Genomic DNA, 22,837 nt, shown 5'->3' on the forward strand with positions numbered 1-22,837 from the left:
TCAGTATATAAATCATTGGCGAAAGGATGGACTATTTAATAAATGGTATGGAAAGAAATGAGTGGTTAATTTGAAAAAGATAAAATCATATCCTTACAACACTAAACAAAAACAAAGTTAAAATAAATTTAAAATCTAATAGTAAAGAATGAATCCAATGATGTCAAAGGAATGGCAGCATGTAAAATGCCTTTGGTCTCTTCACTTGAAATTTCAACAGTTTGAACAGCTATAATTCAAAGAATTCCCTGATCAACACACAAACACATCTGAGAGATATGCGCATTGAAACATCTAAAAGTGATTAAGTGGGTGTGAACTGGGAAGGCAAGGGGGAAAAAAAAGCCAAGACAAGCTATGGATGCAACTCTGAAGCCTGGAGCTCACAATGAGACTCAGCCCAGAGAGGGAAGGAAGCAGGTTGTTGCTGGCACTCCTTTCATTCAGGAGGAGCAAAGAGGCTCAGTGAGCCTTCCTCCAGGAGTTGGCAGTATGAACTCTGGTTGAACTCAGGGACCTAGCAGGGATGAAGCACCAAGATGTGACCTTGGTTATTTGTCATTGGCATTCCAGACAGAGAAATAAAGCCATGGCCCTTGCTGGTGTAGCTCAGTGGATTGAGCGCGAGCCTGGGAACCAAACAACCATGGTTCGATTCCCAGTCAGGGCACATGCCTGGGTTGCAGGCCAGTTCCCAGCAGGGGACACACAGGAGGCAACCATACATTGATATTTCTCCCCCTCTCACCTTCCCTTCCCCTCTAAAGATAAATTAATAAAGAAATCTTAAAAAAAAATAAAGTCATGGAGCCTGACCACCTGCTTTCACCTTCCCAGAGCTCACCTTTTCTCACTCTTCCTGTTGGATTGCTGGGCACATTTTCTGCAAACCTGAGAACTGGCACTATAGAGACAATCTTTCCCTGTGTAAAGGGTGTACTCAGCAACTAATCCCAGGACAAGGTGGAGATACAAGAGGAACTTTGTGGCAGTCCAAAGTCATCATTGCTGGCAGGGCAAAGCAACAAAGAAGGCAGCTAGGTTGCCTTAGCTGACCCTGCCTGCACACATGGAGGATGTGCTGCTGGCAGTGTCTGGTTGTGGGGGACATCACTGAGATTTTATAGATTTGGAGTCCAATTGCCTACTGAATTTCCCTATGTCATTGGTCCCCTGGGACTGGAGTGACTAGAACAGAAGGAGGAACTCCTATTCTCATGGGACACAGGCCATTTTCTACCACCCTGCAGAGATCTGTAAAGCCAGAGAAGTGCAAGAGAGTTAAACAAACAAACAAACAAAAAAGCAACCCTTGTGGTTCAGTGCCGCCTATTGGAAAATAATAGAATGACTTTTTATCAATCTACTACAGAAGTACCACTCATACGTAGATGTCTAAACAGAGAAGGAATCCACCAAATACTGTGAACAACCAAGACAATGAGGCAGCTCAGAAATAAAGTGAAAAATCTCCAGAAAATAAACTTAAAGACATGAAAATATATGATTTAGATGACAGAGAATTCAAGATTGCAGTTCTGAAAAAAACTCAACGAGATGCAAGAAAACACAGATAGGCAGTTTAATAATCTGAGAAACCAAATCAACAAAGAAAAATGAATACTTAAACAAAGAGATTGAAACTTAAACAAAATAACCAAATAGGAATTCTGGAGATGAAGAATTCAGTACAAGAGATCAAGAATGAACTAATGAGAATAGGAAATAGAGTTGACCAGATGGAGAAAAGAATTAGTGGTACTGAAGATAGAAATCTGGAAATAACACAGAGGGAAGGAGAGAGATTTGAGCATGAAAAGCAATGAAATAACTTCATGAGAACTATATGACTCCATCAGAAAGAATAATATAAGAATAATAGGCATACTAGAAAAAGAAGAGAGGGCAAAGGGAATAGTTGATAAGAACTTCCCAAACTATGAAAAGATCTAAATCCTTGAATCCAAGAGGCAAACACAACATCTAATAGTCTCAATCCAAAAAAGCATTCTCCAAGGCACATTGTGTTAAAACTGTCCAAATCTAATGAAAAAGAAAGAATTCTCAGAGCAACCAGGGAGGATAAGAAAGTAACCTGTAAAGGAAAGCAAATTAAGCTATCATAGGACTTCTTGGTAGAAACCTTACAAGCTAGAAGAGAGTGTAATCACATATTCAAACTATCAAAGAGAAAAATTATCAGCCAAGAATCATATTCAGTAAAGTTATCCCTCAGGTATGAAGACCAAATAAAGACTTTTTTGACATGGAGTAGTTGAGTGAATTTATCACCAGAAGATCTCCATTACAGGAAATTCTGAAGGAAGTTACTCTAATGGAAACAAATAACAAAAGATCAGAAAATTATGAATAAGATCAGCAACAAATTTATGGTATAAACAGGGATAATTTGTGACAACAAAAATGTAAAAGGGGTGGGGTAAACATTTGACTTTGCAAAGGAGATAGAGAGCACATACACTCAAAAGAAAAAAGACGACCATATATGAAAGTTTATTTTTCATAAATCTAATGATAACCACACAAAAAAATCCCCAACTGATACACATATCTTAAAAAGGAGGAAACAGAAGAAAAAATATGGAATACCACCAAACAAAAACAATAGGCAGAAACACAAAGGAGGGGTGTCAAACTCATTTTCACTGGGGGCCACATCAGCCTCGAGGTTGCCTTCAAAAGGCCAAATGTAATTTTAGGACCGTGTGAACGTAACTACTCCTTAACTAGGGGCAAGGAGGTTAGTGCTGCTGTTGAGTAGAAACAAGGTATCAGGGGGGATAAAACAAAGTGGAAGGCTGGATTTGGCCGATGGGCCTTGTGTTTGCCACCTCTGCATGGAGGCACAGAGCTACTGGAAAGCAAAAGATAAAATGGCTGTAGGAAATACTTCCACATCAGTAATCACCATAAATGCAAATAAAATGAATTTGCCTAACAAAAGGCACAGAGTAGCAGATTGGATCCAAAAACCAAATCAAACCATATGGTGCCTTCGGAAGATACATCTAACCTGTAAAGACAAAGACTGACTCAAACTAAAAATTGAAAAATGATTCTCCAAGCAAATAACATCCACAGAAAAGCAGGAGTAGCCATACTTAAATCTGATAAAATGGATTTGAAGATGACAAAGATAACAAGAGACAAAGCTATACATTTTATAATAATAAAGAGAGCACTACTTTAAGAAGACATAACACTTCTCAATATATATGCACCCAATTGGGGACCACTGAAATAAATAAACAAACAAACCAATAAATAAATGTAAAACTACTGACAGAACTAAAGGGAGAAACTGACATACTACCATGGTAAGGGATTTAAATACTCCATTGACAGCTCTAGGTGGATCATTCAAACAGCAAATCAAAGAAACATCAACCTTAAATGGCACATTAAACCAAATGGACATAATTGAGTTTTACATTTATAGAGCCCTTCATCCCAGAACATTAGATTATACATTTGTCTCCAGTGCATATGGAACATTCTTTTTTAAAAAATGTTGTTTACTTATTTTTAGAGAGAGGGGAAGAGAGGGAAACATCAATCAGTTGGTTCTCCCACTCCCCCAACTGGGGACTTGGCCTGCAACCCAGGCATATGCCCTGACTGGGATTTGAACTGGTGAGCTTTCGGTTCATAGGCCAGTGCTCATTCCACTGAGTGATACCAGCCAGCATCTCAATAAGTCCAAGTTAAATTTCTCATTCTTTTCTCATATATATTCCAAATTTTCTCTTTTGCTCCTGATTTTAATTACTAGTAGTTCCACATACTCCATAACCTAGAAACTTTGAGATCATTGTCATTGTTCCTTCTTTCTCATTACTCACATTAAAGGATTCTTATAATAATTATTTGAACTAGGTATTATTATATCTGCTTTATAGAGCATAAAAGTGAGTCCTATACATATTAAAACATAGCAAAAAACCTTTATATACCATGAAGCTAATAGTGAGTGAGCATATATTTAAATCCAGGTCTGTTGGATTTTATATCCCATATGTACAGTTAGTATAGTGCCTACTATATAGTAGACACTTAGTGAATGCTTTTTAAATAAGTAAATCCACATATAATAACAACAAATGATAAAAATCTTTCTCATCAGCAATTTCTTCTGTGATATCTTGGTCAGACATTTGGACTCATTGTTTGCAGAGGAAAGGCCATATTAACTGCTTATATGCAGTTACAGTAGTGGATTCAAACTGCTTGCTATTGGACACTTTAAAAAATCATATAACCATCATTAGAACTTTCTCAAAATTACTATTGGGTAGTTGAACTATTCTACCTAAACATGCTGTTTAGTACAAGTAAAATAACTTGTTAGACTCACCTAAACATGCTGTTTAGTACAAGACTTTATTGAGAGTGTGGATCTTCCTGCATCATTCAGTTTTTAAAAATTTATTGATTTGAGAGAGAGAGAGAGGAAGGTGGGTGGGAGGAGAGAGATGTAGGGGGGGCAGCCAAAGAGCCCCCCTGTCCATCATGGATGAGAAAAGTCTACCAAGACATGATCTACTTGGGGAGGGAAGGTGGCCGATATTTCAAAGAAGGGCCAGGAACCTTTTCCTCAATGGGCTTTTATTGGTTCAATTTGCACAGGAATACAGGTAAACCTCCTCAATCATTGTCAGGCAGTAATGATCAAACAATAGATAACATTCAAAGAACTATGAAGGCTTATTCTGAGTCAGGGTCAGTTAGCTAAAGGGCTTTGAAACTCTGGGGAACAAACTCATTTTATGCTTGGACCCTTATCAGAAAACTAAGGACATTCTTAGCAAAGCAGGTTTCACAAGATTTTATGTATTATTCCTTAGGCCTGACCACCCTGGGGGAACCACTCGTTCCTGCCCCGGGCTGCACTACCCTCAGTCAGGAGGGGGAAGTAAGGCAGCCAAGAGATTAGGAGACTTCTTGAAGACACAGTGAGGACTCAGGCTATGTCAAAGCTGAAGAGTGAGTGTCTATCATCCCTTTTTTTCTATAGCCCTCCAAGTCCTTCCCTGAGGGCCCCTTCATGACTGTGCCTATCTTAGGTTGCCCCTCCCTTGAAGAATCTTACCCATCATTGGTTAACTGGTCATCGCTTAGGGCCAAGCAGGGTTCAGTGAAAGGGGGAAGAGGCAGAGCCCCTGCCAGGGAGATAAACTTTGTCTCCTTAGTGGGTTATGGTCCCAAAGTCTCTTTACTCAGCCCTAGCCATGGGGGGTTACTGCTTCTGAAACCAGGCAGCACAGTTCCCAACAAAGAAAAAGAGAGAGAGAGAGACAGATGGAGAAACAGCAATTTGTTGTTCCATTTACTTATGCATTCATTGGTTGATTCTTATATGTATCCTGACCAGGGACCAAACCTATAAACCTTGGTGTATTGGGACGGGACAGCACTCTAACCAACTGAGCTACCTGGCCTGGGCTCATCCTTCAGTTTTTAAAATTAATATATAATTATATCTTTAATTTTGATAAATCAAAATTATAGAAATAGTGACAATTATAGCATAGTGTTGGTATTTTTACTCTCTCTCTCTATATAATCAGATTTATTTAATATGTACATATTTTTTGGGGGACTAATACTATACATATCTTTCTCCTCTAAGAGCTTACATTGTAAAGGAATTCATAGTCACCTAGTTATGGAGGATTATCTTGATGGATTATATGAGTGAGAAAATATTGCAGAAATATGTATGCATATTATGATGCAAAAGTAAAATTGTGATAAGCTATAACATACTGAGGCATTGTAAGAGATGATGTGTTTGAAGCTCAAGAATTAGCCACATTTCACATGTATTTTGTCATATGGGAAATTTGGTAGTTTCTGAACTTTGGAAGTATTTCAACTTGGATGCAGTTTCTGAATCAGAAATGTTAGACCAAGTCAAATAGGTGTTGAGGCAATCACCTGGTAGAATTAATAGAAAAATGAAATCAGGAACTGAACATTTAGCTAATATGTGGTGAAAAATAATTGAGAATGGAGAAAAATGAAACATTTTTTATCTGTTCTGTAGAGAAAATTTTTTCTAAAAATTATGTGGAGAATAGATCATTTTTTTAAAGGGCCTATGTTAGAATACTTTCCTGGGAATAAGAGCAAGAGTAAGATTGAAAATGAGTCGGTGGGTTAAAGCAAATTGAAGATAGTGGAACAGTAGAATGAATGAAGAGTTAGATATGTTAAATGTTTCTTTTTTCCCTAGACTTCCTTTGGGTGCTTGGATATGATTCCCTTATGGGTGTTTGCACATATTTTAAGTTTCCTTAATCCAGGAATCCTTCACCCTTCAAAACACAGATGCAGCATTACATTGGAGCTTCCTGTTCCTCTAACTGGTGCCTGGCCTGGCACTGCAGGACTGCTCTCATATTTCAGCTTTCTTTTCTTTTTTTCTTTTTTCTTACTTAATTGTTGTTCAAGTGCAGTTGTCTCTATTTTCCCTCCACCACTTTCCCCTGCCCCACGCACCCCGACTTTTCAGCCTCAATCCTACCCACCTTCGGCTTTGTCTATGTGTTCTTTTTATACGTGTTCCTTGATGACCCTTCACCTTCTTTCACCTTCTCCCACCTTCTCCCCCATCTCTGGTTACTGTCAGTTCTTAATTTCAATGTCTCTGTTTATATTTTGCTTGCGTGTTTGTTTTGTTGATTAGGTTACACTTAGGTGAGATCATATGATGTTTGTCTTGCAGCACCTGGCTTACTCCACTTGGTATAATACTCTCTACTTCCATCCATGCTGTCGTGAAGGGTAGGAGCTCCTTCTTTCTTCTTGCTGTGTAGTATTCCATTGTGTAAATGTACTGTAGTTTTTTGATCCACTCATTTACTGATGGGCACAATGATGCCTCAGTTCTCTTAACAGAACTAGAAACAGTATTATCTCCAAAAGCTTAACACTCATCTAACAGTTATTTTCAGCAACTGAAACCCTATATTTTTTGTGAGAGAGAGTGTTTAGGAGAAAACAGAAAACCTCTCAGGATAAAAGGGAGTGGAAGTGACACTTTAATTCAATTTCTCCAGAAGGTCCTAAAAATTAAGTTAAAGTAAGAGGTTTTTAGAGGATACAAACACTTTCTGGATTTAGATTGAGTTTATTTTGTTAGTGTAGTTGGCATTTAACTATTTAACTTCTTTTCTTTTCTTTTTTAAAAAACATTAATTTTTTTAAAGATTTTATTTATTTCTCTTTAGAGGGGAAGGGAAGGAGAGATGGAGAGAAATATCAATGTATGGTTGCCTCTTATGAGTCCCCTGCTGGGAACTGGCCTGCAACCCAGGCATGTGCCCTGACTGGGAATCGAACTGCGATCTTGTGGTTTGCAGGCCTGCGCTCAGTCCACTGAGCTACACTAGCCAGGGCTAACTTATTTTCTTTTTAATGTAGAGATGATTAAAATGACCATGAACAAACATATCATAGATTTTAGCATTCATTCAGCAAGGTGGGTGGCTAGAAGTTATGCCTAATGGACACGATTAGTATCTTTTATTATCCTGATAGAAATATATTATAGTTGTGCATTGAATACCCATTAATTCAGTCATTTTGGATGTTTAACATTGAAAATATTATTTAAATTCATATAAAGTCAAATATTTCCTGTATTGAAAGTAATTTTATATTAAAAGTAATTTTATCTACTATTTTTCTTTAAATTTTTTTTTCAAAACAGTATTGTATTGGTAACAGATACAAAAATCTAAAGAAGTCCAGTAATCCTAACTTACCTGTAGGTTTGCATCTACAGTTTTAGTTACTGGCAGTCAACCATAACCCAAAAATATTAAGTGAAAAATTACAAAAATAATTCATTGGTTTTAAATTGTGTGCTATTTTGAGTAGCACGATTAAAGCTCTTGCCATCCCATTCTGTGCCCTCTTACTCCAGGACCTGAATTATTTCTCTGTTTAGTGTATCCTTGTTCTGTATGCTCCCCTTGGGTTAGTCACTTAATTAGCATCTTGGTTATCAGATCAGTTATCAGAGAGAGAGTGGGGAGGGGGAGGAGAAAAAAGGGGAAGGGGAAGGGTCCACATTTATAAAACTTTTGTTAAGTACATTGTTATAATTGTTCTATTTTATTATTAGTTATTGTTGTTAATCTCTTACTGTGGCTAATGTATAAGTTAAACTTTACCATATGTATGTACGTGTAGGAGAAAACATAGAATATAAAGGGTTCATATTGTATGTGGTTTGAGGCATCCACTGGGGGTCTATTCATATTCCTTATGGATAAAGGAAGACTACTGTATAAAAGCAAAAGTGAGTGATTATATCATATGTTTTTATTTTCATTTCTCTGAATCAAGTACATTAATAGCATAGTGCATGTCATTCTCTGTCTTTTTTTATGTTTGTACTAAAAGACAAACATGAATATATATAAACAAGTTTTCAAATAAGAATACTGTATATACTGTTCTACTCTTTGCTTTTAAAATGGGCCTCAAGAATTAATGGAAAACATTCTTTTTACTGGTTGGTTTATATGGCATAGAGTGGATATACTATAGCATGGTTAATCATCTTCCTGTGAATGATATTCAAGGTGATTTGTTTTAACACAAAATTCTTGTACATATATCCATATATTCTGATGCCTTTATTGGTATGAAATATATTTCCTAAAATGTGATTTCTGCTTTTTAAAATAATTGAAATTTACTAATAATTAAAATGTATTAGTAAATTTCCAAATAACTTAAAAAAATTTTTTAGCACTTCGTACACCCTCCACTGTAGAGATGCACCAATTTCTTTACATTCTTGGCACACTAATTTTTATTAACCTTGCCCTTTGATACATAAGATATTGCTATATCATGTTTGTTTTATTTCCCTGAATATTAGTGAGATCATATACCATGTTATTATTTTCTCCCAGTTTGGACATGTATTTTTTCTAGGTTTGCCCACTTGTATGCTGACTTCTTGTCTTTTATCCATCTGTAGCAGCACTTTCCACTTTCCTGGGCTAGTAATGAATGAGTTGGCCAACTCCTCTATGACTTATTGGGAAGAATATTCTCTGCTCTGAGATTTTTAAGGTGTATTGACAGCTCTCTCATTACAGACACTGGGAGCAATTCATTTTCTCTTCCAGCAGGTCCAGTGGGATTGTGCTGCCGCTCCAAGTATTCCACATAGTGGGTGCCAAAGAGAAACTTTTCTCTCATTGTTCAATAGATCAGTGGGTTCTGTTGATTCTTGTTGGCTGTACCACTAAGAAAGCCAAGATTTGACATCTTTGTCTTGGGCCTTGAGAAAAGCTATTTTTTTTCTTCATGATTCTTCCCCCTTGGCTCTCATCTTTCTCTAGGAGAAGGAAGCTTTAGTCCTAGTCTCCTTGGAGATCCAGGTAGAATTTGGGATTTCAGAGATAGTCCCTAGTCTCTGTCAGTGGGATGAGGTGGGTAACTCTAATGGGACAACAGAAGACAGATGGGTTGGGAATATTTGCCAAAACTGCTCAGATTCACTGTGCTCAGACTTTTAATTACCAATTTGCTTGACATACAAGCAGAAGTTTTCAAACTTGTGCTTTTAAAATAGTTTTTCTGATGAAATGCTTCTCAGTTTGGAGTTGTCTATTGCATAGAATTATGTAATGTAGTTTGCATAGCATAGCAATTAAGAACCAGGAATGTTGGAAAGAGATAAATTTAAGGTCCTAGTTATTTTACTTGTTAAGTAGGCCTCCATGTCTTTATCTGTAGAACAAGCATTATTCTTACATTGTAGTACCATTTAAAAAAATAGGGATTAAATGAAAAAAGTTACTTGAAATGCTTAGCAAATTGTCTAACATGTGGTAAAGACCTAATAAATGAAAGCCTTATACGAATATATAAGATTAAACTTGTCAGTAAGTATTCATATCCTTAAATTAATTTTCTGGTTTTGGCAAAACTAGCTACTGTGAATTCCCTCTACTGATCTGTTTTCACCATTGCTATTCTAGCAGGCATCTGTCCATGTTATTCCTTTATACATATCAAAAGTTTTTCAAGCAGTTTAGTCTTTTCCCAACCCTATAAAAGACAGGTTTCTGTCACAGTTTTGGAATTTTTACTTAGAATGCATTAAAAATAAAATGCACATTGCTGTAGGCTCTGTGAAAATTAGTATGGTACTTGCTTGCTTTTTGTTTTATGGGGGGAGAATCTTATCATCATTTTAAAAACAATCTATTTTTAATGGATTAAGTTCGGTTTATTGTAAATAATGGCAGTGGCAGACAACTCACAGAATGGAGGATCATAAGTGTTTTTCTCTTTTTTTAGTTAAGGTTTCAGGTAAATCTTAAGTTTAAAGTAAAATCTTAAGTAGCCTTAGGCTCTGCAAATAACAGCACAAGCAACAAATCAAAGGATAGTGTTTATGTTCTTATAGAAGATCATTACCAATTCATACTTTGGCAAAATCTATACACAAAACTATATATAATAATTGAATCAGTATATTTTTGAAAGTGACCAACAATATTATATGATATGATAAACTAATTGAAAGCATTTAGTCTGGAACATATGGAAATGTTGAACTTTATGGAAAGGCTGAACTTGTCCTGTACCTTGTGGGAGGCCCTAGAGACAGGTGCACAGCTTCATACATTTGAAGTACCATGCAACCACCTCCACAAGTGACACACTCAAGGGACAGATCCTTGCTGAAGTAAGCTGTGCTCTGTGGGGTGGGTTCCTGCACAGCTTATCATCCCCGGTGGTTGAAGCCAGTCCTTCTAGCTGATCAATCAGGTAAACCCCTCCCACTGACCTGCTAACGGTAATCAAGGCTCAACTACAAGAGGAGGGTACACTCAGCTCACATAAAGGGTACCCAGCTTGGGTGAATGGGGAGGTTGTCCACTGGACCCTGCAGGATACCTATTACATTAGGCCACTCTACCAAGCCCAGGAAACATAGCAGCTCTATTTAATACAAAGAAACAAATACAAGGAGGCTGCCAAAATAATGAGAAAAAGTAGCATGTCTCAAATGAAGGAACCAAACAAAACTCCAGAAAGCTAAGCAAAATGGACAAGAAATCTACTAGATGAAGAGTTTAAAATATGGACTATAAGGATGCTCAGTGAACTTAGGGGAAGAGAACTTAGGGAGAACTTCAATAGCATCAAAACCACAGAAACCATAAAAAAGAGCCAGTCTGAAACGAAATGTCTAAAATTTCTAAAGAGCCAGTCTAAAATTTCTACTATTGTAAATGGTCTTTATATTCTATAAGTGATTATTGTGCACAATCAATACATCTATATATCTATCCACCTGTTTATTTAAATAATATGTAGCATTTTACAGCTAATCATGTCACACAAGAAATGGCAGTTTTAATTAATTTTTCTTCAATAATTAGAAATTCTCCTTCATCCCTAGTCTAATTGCCCTGAATAGGGCCCTCAGCAGTGTGCTGAATAGAAACAATAGCCAGATTTCTTGATCTTTAAGTGGTATTAAAGGGGATGCTTTCAACAGTTCACCATTAAATATTGTATTTGTTGTGATTTTTTGTGCATATTCTTTTTTAAAAATTATTGTTCAAGTACAGTTTTCTGTCTTTTACTCCCATCCCAGCACCCTCCCCCAGTGCTCCCCACTTTCCTCCCATTTCCACCCCCCCTTAGTTTTTGTCCATGTGTCCTTTATACTTGTTCCTGTGAATCCTTCCCCTTTTCCCCTGAAATTTCCTCCCCTCTCCCCTCTGGTCACTGTCAGCCTGTTCTCTATTTCAGTGTCTTTGGTTATATTTTGCTTGCCTGTTTGTTTTGTTGTTTAGGTTCCTGTTACAGGTGAAATCATATGGAATTTGCATATTCTTCACTAGGCTAAGAAATCTCCTTAAGAGTTTTTTACTAATAAATGGGAACTAAATTTTATTAACATGTATAATTATTTTGTTATTGAAATGATCATGTCTGGAGTAGGGGGAGTGATTAGGGAAAATGAAGACAGCTTGAATGATAAAAAATGTAAAAAAATCATTAAAAATCAAAATAAGTGATCATATAGTTTTTCTCCTTTAATCTTTTGAAGTGTTAACATGTTAATGTATTATCTAATGGTAAACCAATCTTGCATGTGGCTCTATTACATTATTTTTTAATTATATAAAATAGGAAAAGTTAAGGTAATTCACTTGAAACTCAAATACTGAAAAATCTCCTGAATATGATAGGTAGAGTCCATTTTGATAAGCTTGCACAGACTGTGTAAGGTGATAAAGATAAGAAATTCATGTAGACTAAAAAGACTTGTTGGATTGAATTGTATCCAGATACAGTCTTTATCTAGATGAAAGAATTTTTGAAATTATTTTTCTATATTTTAGTTAATAAAAAATGAACTTTTGGCATTAGTAGGAGAAAAAATACAAAACATCTCAGAATTGTTCTAAAACACTATTCCTATCCAGTCATGATACAGTATTTTCTAGAACAGGGGGCCTTGTGTTACTCATGGAGAAATACCATTTGATCTTTTCACTGCAGATTGAGCTTGGACATCAAGCTATAGTGTAAACACATATGCATGTGAGCATGTAGTCACAGTAGTAAAAGAAAAAAGACAGGCAGTGAGTCAAGAACAAGATGGTCATATAGTGTCATGCTCAGTCACGGAACTCTAAGAAGTTCAATAATATTAAATTTAAACTTTGGCTTCCAGATAATTTTGAAGAGAGAGCCATCAAAGTATGCATTTTAGCTTGATTAATAACTTAAATATTTAGAAATAGTGTATGCAGTCCTTCCTTTAAATTCTTGCCTCAGGGCTGGCCCTTCTTGGGAGTGTGCATGCTTTCTAGGATGCGCGTTTGCTGCTCTGCCAGCCTATCTTTAGCTTCCACTCTTCCTACTTGACCAGCTTTCACAGTTGAGAAAAAGCATCCTTGGCATGAAAAAAAAAACTTACAAAGAGTTTCATACAGAGTATTCCAGCATGAATCTGATATTTTGTCTACATTTCCAAAGTCTATTTTACCATCTATGCAGTGCTTTCTATGCCAAGGTTTCCCTTAATAGCACATAAATGACGCCCAGTAGTCAGTTCTTTTAAAACTAAAACACATTATTTCACCTCTTGCTCAAAACTCACCAGTTGTCTCCCACCATAACAAATAATTCAGAAGTTCTTTCCACCATCTCTAAATCCCATTTGGTTTGTTCCCCGGTCATACTATTTCTGGTTTCTTACCCAAAATCCTACTATTCTTCCCTGTACTCACTCTACTCCAGCTATGACAGTCAGAACCCCAGAAACATTCTGACAATTGACAAATCACAATCTACGACTGAGGTTTCAAATATCTTTAAATCACAGGGTTGTACTGTTAGAAAATAAAGAATCTCTTTTTCTTAGTTATCATCCATTTGAGCTTAATAAAATAAAAACAATTAGCTTCTGGAGTTGTGACCGAGGGGATAAAGGAACACTTTAAAAATTACCTCTTGGTGTGGGATTGATAATGAACATAAGATCAAAGTCAGATTTTAATTTATATATTTAGTTCCATTCAGTCCTGTTTGAATTATTTTATCTATGTGTTTAAATAACTTGATGTATCTTAAAAAGTGAAATTTTACCATATTTTAATACCTTCTGAAAGAAAACTTGTTAAAACCTACTCCTTCTTCCACTCCCCATTTTCCCTTTACATGTACAGTAGCATCTTTGTATCTTTAACAAAAGGGCTGTAACTCTCCTGAAATACTAGGAGAGTTCATTCTCAGTTCACTGTCTTTCAAGGAATTTAGAAATTTCTTATTTTAAATCTTCCTTTTTTTCTCATTGAAAAACAAAATACTATGCATTTATGTACTCAACTCTTAGACTATACCCTTACAGATTATCTAATCAGAAAATGCAAATGTATCTTTGTGTTAATTACAAAAAAAATTCTAACAAATAATATAATCCAAGCCGTTTGATACCATGGAAGAAAAGATCACAAGATTTACCATCAATGAAGAACCTCCTCAAATTTACACAGGTAGCTGGTGTAAAAGAAGCCAAAAGAAAGCAGAATGAGTTAATAATGATTATAAAAAATAGTCATCCCTTCATGTAAAAGAGTGCTCTAATAGATTTATTATGCATGTATGTATATATATATATGTATGTATTTTTGTTGTTGTTCAATTACAGTTGTCCCACATTTTCCCCCATTGCTCTCTCCTGCCCCACCCAACCTCCTCCCCGCTGCCACACTCAATCCCCACCCCATTGTCCATGAAGTTATTTTTTTAAGTACTTTATTCCATTTTTAAGAAGAAATAAATGTACATATATATGTTAGTACACAAATAAATAGAAAGGAAAGAAAACAGCTCATAAAATTGTTGGCTGTGTTACCTCTCAGGAGGTAAATGGCACTGGGAGAAATAATAAAAAATGTTCCACATTTTTCTTTTTCTTCTTTTTTATTGTATTTTTACCATTACCATTTCTCCCTTTTATACCCTCTTCCAGTCCCACCCACCCTCTGACTCCCTAGCAATTACCACATAGTTGTCCATGTCTATGAGTCCTTTTCCCATATTTTTCTGAATGTCATTCTCTATAGGTTGAGTTTTTAACAATTATATATATTTGTGTTTTATGTAGCATGTATGTCTACATGTATGTATAAATACATAAAATTAATGACTAATATTTGGGTAGTATTTTAGAGTAGTTAAACTTAATTTCCAAAAAATTTAAAAAAATAATTGTAAGGCACTGAGATCTTAGTACTTAAATAAGTACCATGGAAACTAATAAACATTCAGAAATGAAATATTTCTTGAAATGAATTAACAATCTTCTAATTTTTCTGTCTTTATGCCTAGATTTCTATATTGATGTAGGCTATATTTAAAGTACAGTAGACCCTTATTGCAATATAACAATGAAAATAGTAAAACAAATCTGATTTCTATGATCTTATGAAATTGCAATTCTTAGTCTATAGTCACTCAAGGGAATAAGGTAGAAAAGGAGGAGAAAGTAAATAAGATATAAATTTATGTACTTTGACAGATTTCTAATATATTTGCTTTTTTCTGGGGGAAAAGTGAGTATCGAGTTTCCTGATTATTTCTTCTATTTTTCTAAGTGGTAGAGAATTTTAAGAGAAATGATAAACATGCCTGATTGGATGTTACCTTTCAAATCCATGACCCACTTCCTGAAATCATGCTGATGGGCTCTCATGTGGAACATTTCCCATCAGTAGTTGAAATTACCTTTCAGATCCTCCAACATGTTCCAGAATCTTACAATGAATAATTAATGCAACTGCACTCACAGACCTTCATAATGAGTACATATTTTATAAGTAAATAACTAATGTCCTATACCAAATGAATACCAATGGAATAGAGATTTCTGGGAAGTAGGCTTGGTGTTTTGTGTGAAGCTTGAAACTGACACTGATAGGTTAATATTCAGAAACTTGCAGTTTTATTAGTTGGTTTTAGATCCATTTGTTGAGTGTGTCAGCTTAATTCTCATATTGACAAATGAATGTTGTTTGTGGCTCATGAAAGAGAATGGAATTAGCTATGTCATTTAACCACAGGAAGCCACAAATAGTGTTAACTGATCATCTGGCCATAAATTTATTCTTTTTAACTGTTAAATTATGCATTCAATATTCTGCACCTGAAAGCAGTTTTTTTCTCCTTTCCTGTATTTGTGTCAGTCTTTTCTATTTTGTGAATCATTTCTATATTCATAGAGGATATTACATGGATAAAAGCTTGCATTTTATACATATTTGTATATACATATATAATAGTTCAGCCTCATATCTGCATTATTCTTAAAATATTTTTATTTAATTTAATATTTTCTTAAAAGCCAGACTTTGTAAAGTCTAACTTAAAGGCTCTGCATTGATAAAAATACATGACTAAAAGAATATTCATTGAATTGGCCATTTTCTCTGGTAAATACAAAAAAAAAACCCCATATTCCTGAGTTACCTCTGTTTTTAGAAGGTTAGTTTTCCTGACCATCTTATAGCCTTTTTTTAAGTAATATTATTTCAAGTGGTCATAAGGATGTTAACTTTCTTTTAGTCACTTAGGATGCACAAATTATGTCTCATTTTCCACTGGCTTTGAGAACTTCAGTTGAAGGGAGGGAACTCTGACCTGTGTGATAATATTCTCTAATATTTTTAGAGATAATATCCCTGAAGTGTATTGGTCTAAAGCAAAGGAAAGCTACTGGTTAATATGAAGAATCTACTAGAAGGGCTAAAGAAGCTGCAGATTGCATAATGAGGTCAGCAGGGTATGAGCTCAATACTAAACAGTTACTGGGAGCATGGAGAAAGTACAGTAACTTCACTTCTTTGTATCCTAGTATCTTCATGTGCAAATGGGAATAACTATTTCCCTCACAGCTGTCTTAAAATTAAACTAAACAATGCATTTCAAGTGTATAACAAAAATACACAGAGAAATATAAATAAAAGTAAAGTGCATGACACACTGCAAGGGCTCAATAAACATTAGTTTTCTCAAAACCCACTACCTTTCCCTTATTCAGCTGCAAGTACCATATCTAAAACTCCAAGATATCATCTCTCAGAAAGATTTGGTATGATTTCTATTGTGCAAAATCTGAATATTAAGTCAAACACAATCCAGCCACTTTGCTTCCCCTTCTAACTATACTTTTTCTTCATGACATTTATTACAACTGTAGTTAAATATTATTTTTAAAATCATTTTTATTTTTTAATTACAGTTGACATACAATATTATCTTAGGTTCAGGTGTACACCCCAGTGATTAGACATTATATAATTTACTAAGTGATNACTCTGGTCCACTGTTGGTGGGATTGCAGACTGGTACAACCATTATGGAAAACAGTATGGAATTTTCTCAGAAAACTAAAATTGGACTTGCCTTTTGACCCAGCAATTCCACTGCTGGGATTGTATCCTAAGAACCCCAAAACGATTTGTACTTCTTAATCTCTTTACCTTTTCATCCAACCTCTGATCCACTCTCTCATTGGCAGCTCTTTTTTTTTTTAATTTTATTTATTTATCTTTAGAGGGGAAGGGAAGGAGAGAGGGAGAGAACTATCAATGTATGGTTGCCTCTGCTGAGGAGACACAATGTATCGTGTGTCCCCTGCCGGGAACTGGCCTGCAACCCAGGCATGTGCCCTGACTGGGAATCTAACCACGATCGTGTGGTTTGCAGGCCCGCACTCAATCCACTGAGCTACACCAGCCAGGTCATTGGCAGCTCTTGAAATGTTCTCTGTATGTATAGGTCAGTTTCTTCTTAGCTTGTTCATTTATTTTGTTCTTTAGAATCAGTCGTTGATAGGTATGTATTTATTGCCATTTTATTGTTCACATTTTTATCTTTTTTTCTTTATTTTCATATTCTCTTTAAAGACCACTTAACATTTCATGTAATACCGGTATGGTGGTAATAAACTCCTTTTGCTTTTTCTTGTCTGGAAATCTCTTATATGTGCTTCAAGTCTAAATGATACAGTTTTGCTGGATAATCTTGGTTGTGGGTTCTTAATTTCATCACTTTGAATATTTTGTGCCAATACCTTCTGGCCTGCAATGTTTCTGTTGAGAAATCGCCTGACAGTGTCATGGGAGCTCCCTTATAGGTAACCACTTTTCTGTTGCTGCTTTTAAGATTTTCTCTTTGCACTTAATAATTGGCATTTTATTTTTTAATATATCTTATTGATTATGCCATTATAGTTGTCCTATTTTCCCCCGTTCATTCCCCTCTACCCTGCACACCCCTCCCCCACCATCTTCCCCTTCAGTTTATGACCATGAGCCACAAGTTCTATAGATTCTGCATTTTCCATACTATTCTTGCCCTCCCCCCTGTCTATTTTCTCCTCACCATCTATGCTACTTATTCTCTGTACCTTCTCCCCCCTTCTCCTCCTCCCATTCCCCTGTTGCTAACCCTCCATGTAATCTCCATTTCTGTGGTTCTGCTCCTGATCTAGCTGCCCGCTTGGTTTGCTTTTGCTTTAGGTGTGGTTGTTAGTAATTGTGAGTTTGCTGTCCTTTCACTGTTCATATTTTCATCTTCTTTTTCTTAGATAAGTCCCTTTAACATTTCATATAATAAGGGCCTGGTGATGATGAACTCCTTGAATTTGACCTTATCTGAGAAGCATTTTATCTGCCCTTCCATTCTAAATGAAAGCTTTGCTGGATAGAGCAATCTTGGATGTAGATCCTTGCCTTTCATGACTTGGAATACTTCTTTGCAGCCCCTTCTTGCCTGTAAGGTCTCTTTTGAGAAATCCACTGACAGTCTGATGGGAACTCCTTTGCAGGTGACTGTCCCCTTATCTCTTGCTGCTCCTAGAATTCTCTCCTTCATTTTAATCTTGGCTAATGTAATTATGATGTGCCTTGGTGTGTTCCTTCTTGGATCCAACTTCTTTGGGACTCTCTGAGCGTCCTGGATTTCCTGGAAATCTATTTCCTTTGGCAGACTGGGGAAGTTCTCCTTTATTATTTGTTCAAATAAGTTTTCCACTTGCTGCTCCTTTTCCCCTTCTGGTACTCTTATAATTTGGATGTTGGAATGTTTAAAGATGTCCTGGAGGTTCCTAAGCCTCTTCTCATTTCGTTGAATTCTAGTTTCTTCATTGTTTTCTGTTTGGTCATTTTTTCCTTCCTTCTGGTCCACTCCCTTGATTGAGTTCCAATTTCCTTTCCATCACTATTGGTTTCCTATGCATTTCCCTTCATTTCAATTAGTTTAGCCTTCATTTTTTCCTCTAATTTGTGACTAAAATCAACCAGTTCTGTGAGCATCCTGATCACCAGTGTTTTGAACTGTGCATGTGATAGGTTGGCTATTTCTTGGTCACTTAGAAGTATTGGCTCTGGGGCTTTGAACTTTTCTTGAGCCATAATATTTTGGTCTGTTCATGCCTGTTACATGTGAGGGGCAGAGCCCTAGGTGTTCGTCAGGGTTGGCAACCCAGGTGCTGGGTTGTGACGCTGTATGTGGGGGCAGGGTCAGAGAGGGGCAATGGTGTTTGTTCTGCTCTCTCTCAGATTTTAGTCCTCTCTGTTGTTTCCCACAAGCAAACCTAGCCCCTCTGGGGCCAGCTCTTGGGTGTGTGGGCCTATGCAATCTCCACGACCCTGTGGGTCTCTCCAACAAACTCTCTGTGAGCCTGGGAGCTTCTCCTGGCACCTCAACCCCCAAAGTCTTTCCAAATGGTGCTTTCAGGCTCTAATTCCCATTGCTGGGGCCCCAGCCTGAGCGGTCTGTCTCACTGCTCGCTACTTCGCTTGGTTGGTCTGAGTGTGAATGTATGACTGTGGTAAGCCAGCTGCCCTGCGCCTTCACTGGGTCTGCCTGTTGCCACCCTACACCTGGGATCTGCCAACTGCCCCCTGTGCTCCTGAGGTGGTCTTGCCAATCTTTCCTGCCCAACCTGATCTGCCAGTCACTGACTCTGCCCCTCCTACTGGTTTGGCTGAATGGTTCGTTGTTGTTGGACTTCTGTACAGTTCAATTTTCTGTGTTTTAGCTGCATTTTTGTTACTAAAATTTTGTTGTCTTTAAACTTGGTTGTGCGAGGAGGCACAGTGTTTCCACCTACATCTCCATCTTGGCCGGAAGTCCAATCATTGGCATTTTAATTATAATTGTCTTGGTTCAGGCCTCTTTAGGTTCATTTTGTTTAGGAGTCTTTTCACTTCCTGGACTAGTATGTCTATTTCCTTCAACAGGTTAGGAAAGTTTTCTGTCATTATTTTTTTAATAGGCTTTAAGTTTCTTGCTCTCTCTCTTTCTCTTCTGGCACCCCATGACACAAATTATGGTAAGGTTGGTAAGGTTGAAGTCATCCCAGAGGTTCCTTTCAGTATCTTTAAGTTTTTAGATTCTTCTTTCTTTTTGCTGTTCAAATTGGCTGTCTAAAAAGAGCCAGCTGAAATTTTATCAATACAGAAAAACCCTTTATTTCTTTGTTACTTCATTGACAAAAACCAGTTCCTCCATAGAAAGGAACAAAAATAAAAATGTTAAAGCAAACTTACCATAGAATATATATTTAATAAAAAGAAATAAAATATAAGTTATAAATGATTTATTATATTCAACTATATTACACAAGATTATTTCCTCATCAAAATATATGCTATAAATTATGATAGGGTATTTGAAATGTATATAACTGAAAAAATTAGTTCTCACAATATATGAAAATAAAAAATAGAAAGATAACCTAATAAAAAATGGGCAAAATACATAAATAGGTCATGGGGCAAAAAGAGAAGTGAAATATTTTACAATCTCATGAAAATCAAGGGAATGTAACACTACAGTGGGATATACTACTTTATAACCACTAGATAAGCAAAACATTAAAATGGGAGAATACAAATCTTGAAGAGGATATGGAGCACTAAGACTCATATGCTGAAGTATGCATAAATCGATACACTAACTTTAAAAAAGAGCATTATTAGTAAAGGTGAGTATGTGCACACCTATAGGTCAGTAGCATAGGAGAGCTCCTACATGTGAACATCAGTGCACAAGAGTATTTAGAGCACTATTGTTCATAATAACAAAAATAGTTGAAGTGGAAACAATAACAGTACCAATAGTAATGACAACAAAAAGTTGGACACAGCCCAAATCTGTACCAACAGTAGATACACAAAATGGAACATATTCACTCATAATCCACTTTTTGCCACAATTTTGCCAAAATTCTCTGGTCTACTAATTGCTCCAAATTGTAATCTTAGCACTTTTAAATTTCTAGTCCCTTTTATTCATATTTCTATTATTTCAATGTGATTTTAGGAAGAGGGAGAAGTTAATATGTACAATCTGCCACCTTGAAATGCAAATATTTAAAAAGATGTGAAGAATCAAATTATATTCTTCAAGAAATTAAGATTTTTTTGGTATGTGGTTTATATATATCTTATATTTAAGGTATGAATAGTTTGATGAATCTGTAGCTAGGTATTATGTTCAGCTTATGTTCTGATACCACACAGATATTGTAGGTACCTGCATCAATTTTGCAGAAAAAAATTTTGGCTTTATTCTTTAAATAATTTTAACTTAGTTTGAGATATCCCGATTGTGCATCTCAAATTTAGAGTTCCCTAGGAACAGATTATGTTTTAATTATTGCATTTCAGAGTCACAAAATATTCAGTCATTTTTACCACTAGAATATGTTCCACAGGGAAATAAAATCCAAACTGAAGTACTGTTCCTTCTGTTGCTAAGAGAAAAATGTTTTTAAAAGGCTTATCTAATAGAGCTGAATTTACAGACTGCTTTCCAAGCAGCTCACCTCACAGCCATCATTGACTTTCTTAACTTAATATAGAGAAAAATCAGTTTCTTTATAGGTTATGGATGTAAGATTTATTAGTGACTAAAACATGTAATTACCATAAATAAGCTAGTTCTGGGTGAGATTCTCCAAGGCCAGAGGGCTCACGTGACATTTTTCATTTGGGCACAGAATGACCATTTGGGCTTATAGGATCATTGAGCCTACATTTCTAGTAGTTGACACTGATCCATTCAAAGTCTATAAAATATAGGAGATGCCTCAGATGTCTTTAAAGTTTTAAAATAAATAATTCAGACACCTTATAATTTTTGTCTCCAGGCTCTCTGAAACTAAGTGAAGGCAAAGTTCATCAATGCTTAGATGGAAAATACTTGAACAAAGAATAAAGCAGGGGATAGCTAAAGTGCCAGTACTTTTCCCCACTATATTCTTACAATTTTCATGGAATAATTTTGGTATAGTATTAATATTATTTTGATGTGAGTAATATCAATAGTTTTTGAGGTGATGCTTTTTAGTTCTTAGATCAAAGTAATAGTACAAAATAAAGCTGTTTGGACATAAACTATTAAATCCTTATATTTTGATTAAAATAATGTATGTGAAATTAATGAAAACATTTCTAAATTTTAGTAGAATGGTATTTTTTCCCCCATAAATAACATTTCAGTATTTTCCCCACTTTTCTCTTTTTCTGTCCATAAGTATCAGATTAGTAAAGAAATGGATTAGTGCATATTCTAAATATTTTAAACATGAAAATATAGTAAATTCTATACTATTTACATATATATTTTGTACATAGATGCAGGTATAGGTCCTCAACAGTTGAGTAAATTTTCAAATGTTGCAGAAAATAGTGCTTGGGATGCCTCAAATTCTTTTTGAAAAGTGGTGGAATATAAAGAAATAAAATAGTATCTGAGGTTTTTATTTAGTTGCTACTCATAGTGGAGAAAATTTTCTGTATGTATGTACTATGTGATTTTAGTACATACCTACAGATAAAGCAATGTTAGCTATTTCCTGTCTTGCCCTTTACATTCTCCATTTGATCACAGATGATAAATGATAGTGTTAGATTTTATTTGCTTTTTAAAAATGTTATGTACCCACTTATATTTTCATTTTCATAATTTTATATATAACGATGTTATAGGAATAATATAATCAAATAAATATTTGGCACTTTACAATGAATTAGGTCTAGTGTAGTGGTTGAGTTCTCTACTCATTCTCATGGCTTGAATCATGCAGGGATGGTTCTTAGTCCTATCTCCAAACATGACATTTCTCCTAAGCTCCAAATTTCTATGTCTATATTCACTTGCTTTTAATATATGAGAAGTATTTTTAAAAACTTGCTTGTTTAGCATCCAGCCAACTTCAGAGGACTTTGGAAAATGTCCACTGGTA

Source organism: Sturnira hondurensis, unplaced genomic scaffold (genome assembly GCF_014824575.4).
Source record: "Sturnira hondurensis isolate 20B ecotype Veracruz unplaced genomic scaffold, ASM1482457v3 Scaffold0021354, whole genome shotgun sequence".
In the NCBI taxonomy this organism is placed as follows: Eukaryota; Metazoa; Chordata; class Mammalia; order Chiroptera; family Phyllostomidae; genus Sturnira; species Sturnira hondurensis.